Source organism: Gossypium arboreum, chromosome 9, assembly GCF_025698485.1.
Source record: "Gossypium arboreum isolate Shixiya-1 chromosome 9, ASM2569848v2, whole genome shotgun sequence".
Lineage (NCBI taxonomy): Eukaryota > Viridiplantae > Streptophyta > Magnoliopsida > Malvales > Malvaceae > Gossypium > Gossypium arboreum.
In genome coordinates, this window is record NC_069078.1 from 44,173,150 (window position 1) to 44,183,454 (window position 10,305).

Below are 10,305 nucleotides of genomic sequence, written 5' to 3' on the forward strand. Positions count from 1 at the left end.
GCTCACACGTCCTCGAAATGCCAGAATTTTGGCATTTCGGCTTTTCGGCATTTTATCGCTTTAAGCTATGAAAAAGGGTTCGTTACACACCTGATTTGCGATATTCCTTGACGAGATCTCCTATGCGATTTGTCCTATAATCAACCACTTATAGATTAGACCATGTTATTATTAAACCAAATCGAAAACTACCTATTATCATCACTTACACATTCGGCCACCATCCACAATGGCCCTTGGGTTCATACCTTTACCGAAGTTGATGACTAGATTTAGTCACTCCGATGATCCAAGCTTTTCACACACTCCTCGATCGGTAGCCTTTAATCCTCACTAGCACCAACAAACCAAATAACACCAAAAATCCTTTTTGCCTTAGTCGACAGAGGGGTTTTCAGCTTTTCTTAAACCACAAGATACAAATGGAAAGAAGGTTCAATACTTACCAAGAGATCTACTCATTGAAGAAAGTTCCAAATACCTTCCTACCCCATATCCGCTAGAATCCAACTTAAACGTATGTGAAAATAGATCTAAATATTAATTCCGAATCACTAAAATATGAAGCTTTCACTTTTCGTAAAATATTAATCTAAGCTATCTAGAGGGTTAGTACACACTGCTTTTGGGTTGAAGTTGAAACATTTCCAAAATCAATCGCCTCGATAACCACCACATCACTCAAACTTAACTAATCCAATATCAATATATGTAAATCCTAAGCACATCACCATACGGAACATAAGGGCATATTCGTCATTTTACCATACAGGGTATTTTGGTAGTTTTACAAATTGAGGGTATTGCGGTAATTTCACAAACCAAGGGTATTTTAGTAATTTTGTAAATCGAGGGTAAAACAGTAATTCTATAAATCAAAGGTAAAACAGTAATTCTATAAATCGAGGGTAAAATGGTAATTCTGTAAATCGAGGGTAAAACGGTAATTCTGTAAATCGAGGGTAAAACGATAATTATGTAAATCTGGGGTAAAATGGTAATTATGAAAATTAGGGGTAAAACGGTAATTCTATAAATTGAGGGTAAAATAGTAATTCTGTAAACTGAGGGTAAAACGGTAATTCTGTAAATCGAGGGTAAAACGGTAATTTTACAAATCGAGGGTAAAACGGTAATTCTATAAATCGAGGGTAAAACAAGAATTACGTAAATCAAGGGTAAAACAATAATTACAAACCGAGGGTAAAACGGTAATTCTGTAAATCGAGGGTAAAATAGTAATTCTGTAAACTGAGGGTAAAACGGTAATTCTGTAAATCGGGAGTACTTTGGTAATTTTACAAGTCGAAGGCATTTCAGTAATTGGTAAACTAAAGTATTCTAAACATGGATAACAATACGAATGGGCCTAAAGCCTATTCTCGGCCCAAATGGGCCCTCACGCTCGTGTGGCCCTTTTAGCCCAAACCTAGCCACAGATATGCGATTCACCTAGCCTAGTCCAATATTTACTACACAATCAAACAACTTATCCAATTGGGCCCACATGGCCCCTTTTGGCCGATCGCGGCCTGAAGTAGCCATCCAACAACAAGAGTAGTGATAAATACACACCTGATAGGAGACTAGAGTTAATCCACGCTCCGAGCACTCTTAGCCGACTCCCAACCCAAACGAGCACGCCATACAGCGAAAGGGATCAGCCAAGAAAGGTACATTTACTCTCTTCATGGTTCCCTCTATTTAAAGCCACTTCACAACCACTCTTATATTAGCTTCGATGTGGGATCCTCCAACATTAGAGTTTAAATTCAACACCAACTCTTGCCGCCTCCCGTTAGCAAAATAAATGCTCTTTGCTTGCCATGGGATTCAACCTATGCCTCCCCTTAAATGCTCCACACGCTACTTGCCACTAAACCACAAGGCTTTTTGTGTCATATTTTATCCCCAATTAATTATAAGGTCTAAAGGCCAAAGTCCGTGTTCCCTTTAAAAAAACAAAATAAATTGCAAGAGCCAAGGCTTGAACCAGTGCTCCCATACAACCTTAATGACACCACAACCACTAGACTACAAGCTTCCTTGTGCCATTTATTTAACACAATAATTTAAAACCCTCATTCAAGCATCCAGTTTTTTTTCACTTAATACCAAAATTTTGCTAAAGCCCAAGTTTGAACCCAAGATTTCTCCAACACTTCTCAAAGCCATTAACCACTAATAGCAAACATTTAATTGTTTCATTTCATTGCATAATTAAATACCTATATACAACCTCCTTACGGACCCACACTCAAGGCCTAATACTTCTAGGCCCAAATTCGGGTGTTACAATTCTACTCCCTTAAAGAAATTTTGTCCTCGAAATTTCCAACTATCAACTAATCAGACACTCAAGTCAAACCTCTATGCTTCCGCTTACGCACTCTAATTAAAAATAATTCTTAGTACGACCCAAAACATCTAATTACCAAAGTAAAGAAACATTTATCAAGCACGCATACAATTCATACCACATATTTAAATAAAATAAACTTGGGGATCCCGAGCTCGATGCTCCTTGGACCCACATCTAAGACATGCTCCTGCCTTCCTATGGCATTCACCGGATGACGTCCGCTGCGATCTTTGCAGATTGATAGTTTGGTCGTGCCTTAACATGATTCACGAACGAGGCTTGGTTTTCGAGAACTAGAATCCTTCCTTTTCTTACACTCCAAGCACCTCGCTTGAAGCGCTTCCCTAATTTCCTTAATTTTGGTATCCAATACTTCCTCTACCACTTTCCTTACTAACTCGGCGGTGCCTCAGTACCAAGCTCCGAAGTTATTGCTACCAAGTTGGTAGACTTTGCTTACCCTCGTAATCCATATCAATACTCTACATTACCAAGACACATATCAATTAACTACAAAGATCTCAAAAATTTTACTATTTATTCATATATCTTATGCAGAGATAGTATTTTAAAGTTTCTATTTTCACGTAATCATAGCCTAGCCACAGCCCTCGGTATCCTAGAGTTTTAGGGTTGCCCTAGTTATAATGTCATGATATGGTCTCGTTCTATCTACAGTAATATCTTAATATAGTGTAATATGAGGAATGAAATACTTACAGACTTGGTGCCGGGGATTCAGTGCGCCACTTCTTTCTCAATCCATTTAAAACTCGAAAACCATGTTTTTGATCACCAAAAATAGAAATTTAAAAACTTTGATTTGAAAACACCCTTTATTTTGAAACTCTTGATTTAAAACAGAAAAACTTGGACTATTTTAACATATATACTCCATAAAACATCTTTAAAATGAAAAACCATTTCCAAAATACCCTTCTTAGGCCTAAATTTTTGAAAAATTTTCGGACCCGATCCACAGCCGAGTTGTTGCAACTTAGCTCTGATACCACTAAATGTAACACCCCAAACCCGGCCCAGACGTTATGGCCAAATCTTCGTGCCACATTGGAGTTGAAAACCCACGCCCGCTTTTTAGTGTTTTAAAACCATATATTTTGTTGAGTTAACAAAGTGTATGGAAGTCGGGCACCGTGTAGGTATCCGAGATAGAGGAGGTGAGCCATGAAGGTCGCTTAAGTACCAAGCTCTTTAATTGGATCCAATCCTAGACATGCCCACAACCATAGCCACACTTTGTCATATCGAGTTTAAATTTGTTTAAGTGGACGTCTTTGATAAATCGATTAATCGTGGTGTTGAGATATTTTGAAAACAAGTATCATTTTGAAAACACGCCCTAAGTCTAGCCCATTTGAATAATTATCAACCAGGTTTAAAGTTATTAAAATTAAAGTAATCCGAAAAGAAATAAAAGAAAAGTTAAAATGACCTTATTACAACCCAAAAATAAATAATAATTAAAGGAAATTTAATGAAAACCAACGCTTGTTCAAAAGCCAAAGACGATCACCGTGGCTACTCAATCCCTTCCTACCAAGTCCCCACATCAAGGCTCACCTGCAAGGTTAAGGAAAGGGGGTGAGTTTGGAAACTCAGTGTGCAACAAGCCCCTTTCAAAGCCCAAAACAATAATAGCCTGTTGGGTCTAAGCCCAAATCCAATCTCAAACATGTACTGGGCCATAGCCCTTTTCATATTTCATATTTCATAACATTGGGCCGAAGCCTTTTCAAATTTCATATTACTGGGCCGAAGCCTTTACGGTAAACGGTATGGCCCATAGGCCCATTTCAATATCACATATAATGTCAATGAAAGAATGCAAACCCATCCGGGAGACTACTCAACCCACCATCCGCTACTCTCCACCCGTACCAACCAACACACCATGTGGGATTAACTCGACCCACCCCGCCATAACTCTCCTTTGGCGGCTTTTAGCTTTATCATATAACTTGGAGGCCTAGCCTCTTTTAATAATCGGGCAAAAGCCCTTTTTATAATCGGGCATAAGCCCTTTAATAATCGGGCGTAAGCCCTTTTGATAATGGGGCATAAGCCCTTTTGATAATCGGGCATAAGCCCTTTTGATAATCGGGGCATAAGCCCTTTAATAATCTGGGGCATAAGCCCTTTTTCACTTCCTCCATTCATATAAAAAACCCAACCCAATGCATTTATGAACATCTCGTGTGCATATCATACATATCATGTGCATATCATACATGTCATGTGCATATCATACATATCATGTGCATATCATACATATCATGTGCATCAAAATCCCATGCATTAAGTTCATATATAAACCCTAGGGGTATAATGGTTATTTTTACCTAGGGGCAAAACGGTCATTTTCATATTATAAGGGTAATCTTGTAATTTTACCAAAAATTAGGGTTTCCATGTTCATTAACGGTTACAAACAATTCATGGGTGCAAACAGTGATTCTGGCCCATTTTTAGCGAAAACGAGTTATTGGGCCAAAAAAAAACCCTAATAGGGCCTACTTAGCCGATTCTGTCATCTAGGCCCATTTAGCCTATATTCCATAACGGTTTTAACAGTCTTATCATGCAATTTAACAGATTTCCCATTTTCTACCAAATTTACCCAAATGGGCCCGAAAGCCTATTGGGCCCTAATTCAGCCCCTCGAGGCCCAACTTACCGTGAACGCCAAAATCACGCCCTTACTGCTTCCATTGTTCCCAATCATCATCTCATCGATTCTAACTAACTAGTGAGCGTCATTGCTCACACGCGTCCTCGCTGAAATTTGGTATTTCGCTTTTCGGCATTTTATCGCTTTAAGCTATGAAAAGGGTTCGTTACACACCTGATTTGCGATATTCCTTGACGAGATCTCCTATGCGATTTGTCCTATAATCAACCACTTATAGATTAGACCATGTTATTATTAAACCAAATTGAAAACTACCTATTATCATCACTTACACATTCGCCACCATCCACAATGGCCCTTGGGTTCATACCTTTACCAAGTTGATGACTAGATTTAGTCACTCCGATGATCCAAGCTTTTCACACACTCCTCGATCGGTAGCCTTTAATCCTCAATAGCACCAACAAACCAAATAACACCAAAACCCTTTTAGCCTTAGTCGACAGAGGGTTTTCACTTTTCTTAAACCACAAGATACAAATGGAAAGAAGGTTCAATACTTACCAAGAGATCTACTCATTGAAGAACGTTCCAAATACCTTCCTACCCCATATCCGCTAGAATCCAACTTAAACGTGCGAGAAAATAGATCTAAATATTAATTCCGAATCACTAAAATATGAAGCTTTCGGTTTTCAAAAATATTAATCTAAGCTATCTAGAGGGTTAGTACACACTGTTATGGGTTGAAGTTGAAACATTTCCAAAATCAATTGCCTACGATAACCACCACATCACTCAAACTTAACTAATCCAATATCAATATATGTAAATCCTAAGCACATCACCATACGGAACATAAGGGCATATTCGTCATTTTACCATACAGGTATTTTGGTAGTTTTACAAATTGAGGGTATTGCGGTAATTTCACAAACCAAGGGTATTTTAGTAATTTTGTAAATCGAGGTAAAACAAGAATTTCGTAAATCGAGGGTAAAACAAGAATTCTATAAATCGAGGTAAAATGGTAATTTTGTAAATCGAGGTAAAACGGTAATTCTATAAATTGAGGTAAAACGATAATTATGTAAATCTGGGTAAAATGGTAATTATGTAAATTAGGGTAAAACAAGAATTCTATAAATCGAGGGTAAAATAGTTATTCGTAAACCGAGGGTAAAACAGTAATTCAGAATCGAGGGTAAAACGGTAATTTTACAAATCGAGGGTAAAAGCGGTAATTCTATAAATTGAGGGTAAAACAAGAATTTCAGTAAATCAAGGGTAAAACAATAATTTCAGAACCGAGGGTAAAACGGTAATTCAGAATCGAGGGTAAAATAGTAATTACGTAAACGGAGGGTAAAACGGTAATTCAGAATCGGAGTACTTTGGTAATTTTACAAGTCGAGGCATTTCAAGAATTGGTAAACTAAAGTATTCTAAACATGGATAACAATACGTATGGGCCTAAAGCCTATTCTCTATTAAATGGGCCCACACGCTCAGTGTGGCCCTTTTAGCCCAAACCTAGCCACAGATATGCGATTCACCTAGCCTAGTCCAATATTTACTACACAATCAAACAACTTATCCAATTGGGCCGTGAGGCCCATTGGGCCCACATGGCCCCTTTTGGCCCATCGCTACCAAGTAGCCATCCAACAACAAGAGTAGTGATAAATACACACCGATAGGAGACTAGAGTTAATCCACGCCCGAGCACTCTTAGCCGACGCCCAACCCAAACGAGCATGCCATACAAATAAAAGGATCAGCCAAGAAAGGTACATTTACTCTCTTCATGGTTCCTCTATTTAAAGCCGACTTCACAACCACTCTTATATTAGCTTCCCGATGTGGGATCCTCCAACATTAGAGTTTAAATTCAACACCAACTCTTGCCGCCTCGTTAGCAAAATAAATGCTCTTTGCTTGCCATGGGATTCAACCTATGCCTCCCTTAAATGCTCCACACGCTACTTGCCACTAAACCACAAGGCTTTTTGTGTCATATTTTATCCCTAATTAATTATAAGGTCTAAAGGCCAAAGTCCAGTTCCTTTAAAAAAACAAAATAAATTGCAAGAGCCAAGGCTTGAACCAGTGCTCCCATACAACCTTAATGACACCACAACCACTAGACTACAAGCTTCCTTGTGTCATTTATTTAACACAATAATTTAAAACCCTCATCCAAGCATCCGTGTTTTTTTCACTTAATACCAAAATTTTTGCTAAAGCCCAAGTTTGAACCCAAGATTTCTCTAACACTTCTCAAAGCCATTAACCACTAATAGCAAACATTTAATTGTTTCATTTCATTGCACAATTAAATACCTATATACAACCTCCTTACGGACCCACACTCAAGGCCCAATACTTCTAGGCCCAAATTCGGGGTGTTACACTAATACAGTCATACATATTATAAGGGTATATCAGTCATTTTACCTCATAGGGGTATAATAATCATTTCATCAAATTAGGGATTAGGTATACTTACCGACCCACCAGTAGGTCCACAGTCGTCTCGGACGACCCATGTAACTTTAACAGTTAAACAGTGATAATGGGCCCAAAGCCCATAATGCGACCTATGTGGGCCTACATGCCCGTATGGCTCAATAAGCCCAAAAATGACCTTGGCCGTGTGAACTACACAGCCTGGCCCAATAATCTCCACACATCCGTGTGGTTTACCCATGTGAGGCCCACGAGCCCGTAGGGCCCACACGGCCCATTTTGGCCCAATGTGACCCAAAATGGCCTAAGCCCATGAAATCGCTCATGGTGGCCTCTACGATCAAACGCCCACAATTTATGTGTTCAGACTACCACACGAGCAAGCATATGCTCGTGTAGCGTCAATGGTCATACTTTTTTGGCTTTTGCCAATCTACGTCTAAAGCAGTGTGATTACACACCTATTTATGTGAAGAGTGCAAATCTCCACGTACACCAACCTAGATTCAAATATAACCCAATGTCAGTCCCTTAATCGTTAGGGTTAAACACCCTCTTAATAACACTTAATCCCCAATATGGTACATGTTACTTACCTAGGTTTAGCAAGTACAGTTTAATCCCTCATTAAACCAGTGATCACCAAATCCTTTGCACAACCTACATTATATCCTAACCTCTTTAACTATCACCATGAATGAAAATAACTAGAACCAAAAGAACAAAAACTTACCACTACGTAGAACTAAGAATGGTTGATAGAAGAAATCAGCCTATATCCACCCAAGAGCCGAAAGTACACAGGATAACGGTGGCAAAACGGAACGATTGTACCGTTATCAGGAATAAGCAACACAAGAAGATGTTAGAAGAAAGATCATAATGGTAGAGAGAAACAAGAGGGAAACATGAGCACTTATCGATTCATCAGAGAACCTCTACTAGCCGAAAACAAAATAAAAGAGTAAAGGGGGTGAAGTATTCGGCTAACCCACAAACATGGAAGGTGAAGAGAACGAAAGACAGAAATGAGGGGGAAGAGTAGATGTATTGTAACCCCCCGTACCCGAGACCATCGCCGGAGTCGAGCACGAGGTGTTAACGGACTTAATTCATTAATTAAACAGCTCTAACAATTTATTTTTAAAATTTCCAGACAAGTTAGCTAACTGCATCACAGTCGCTTAAAAATTCATATCTCGAATTCCGAAACTCAAAATTAAGATCCATAAATTTTTCCTGAAATTAGACTCATATATCTATCTACTAAAATTTTTCAAGAATTTTTTATCAGGCCAATTAGTATAGGTTATTAGTTAAATTCTCCTCTGTTTCAGGGTTCGGCTACTCTGACCCCTGTGCACTACGAATCAAATTTCTTTCTGTACAGAAATCCAATGACTATGTCATTTATTTCACTTAAAAATAGAGTCAATAAGGAATCCATACAAATAAATTGTGAGTCCTAATTATTTTTACACAAATTGTGGTGAATTTCTAAAGTCAGAACAGGGAATCCAGAAGTTGCTCTAACCCTATTTCACCAAAACGTAAATATCTCATAAAATACAACTCTATTTCTTCCACATGAAAATAGATTCATTAAGATTCAATTCCATATTTTATTCATCATCTAATTCTATCTATACTTTTTTTACTGCTATGTGATTCTGTTTTATAGCCAATTTCACCATTTTATGGATTTCCATAGATTAGTTATCAAATAAAGCATACGTGTTATCAAATATAATCTGGATTAGCCATTCCAATAGCTAATCATTCTCAAACATTTCCATGCCATCCATGAGCTATATCATAAGATTATATACACAAAAGGGTTATAATGCTATACATGCCATATTCCCAAAATATGCAAGCCACCATACCGAGATGGCCCGTTGATAGTGTGAGCGTGCCTCCGACCATCTTGATCTCCAAACCGGCTTGTCAAAACTACAAGGAATGGAAGGGCATAAATGCTTAGTAAGTTCACATGCAAATAACAAATAACTTAACAAAGCAATTATACCAACCACATTAGCATAATATCACCAAAACATTTATCACATTTCTATTCATCATTCATCCTCTTACTACATTATTGTTGTCGTATCAAGTCTCAACCCGAGGGTTAAGTACATACCTGTCAAAAGTGCCCATTCCACAACACTTACCAATACGTCACTTGCATCTTGAGTATTCTTCCATTTCACTAGAACTTTACCCGTTGAACACATCGGAATATAACTCGGATACATAAAAGTTTGCACATAAGTGCCACATATGTAGCCAAGCTACCATGTAACCCGCCCATAAGCGAACTCGGACTCAACTCAATGAGCTCGGGCGTTTGCATCCATAAGTAAACTCGGACTCAACTCAACGAGCTCGGATGCCTAGTTACATCTCACGAACTCAGACTCAACTCAACGAGCTCGGATATTCGCATCCATAAGTGAACTTGGACTCAACTCAACGAGTTCGGATGCTCAAATATCTGAATCTATTCCTAAGGTTCAACGGAACTTTCCTCGTTCATACTCCTTTACCATTCTCCTTGGAATACCAATGACGATACTTCGGTAGTCTTTCACATTTTTCACATAATTCATAAAATTTTTGCATGTTGTCCAACAATGACCACAAAGCATAGAATTGCATGATAACAATCATAATATCATATAAATAGCATTAAATGATTTAAAATAACGGTAATATTACAATATTTACATATGAACTTACCTCGTATGCGAAAATGGTCATTTTTACCATTTTGTCCACAACTTGGTATTTTGCCGATTTTAGCCTGAATTTCAATTTTCCT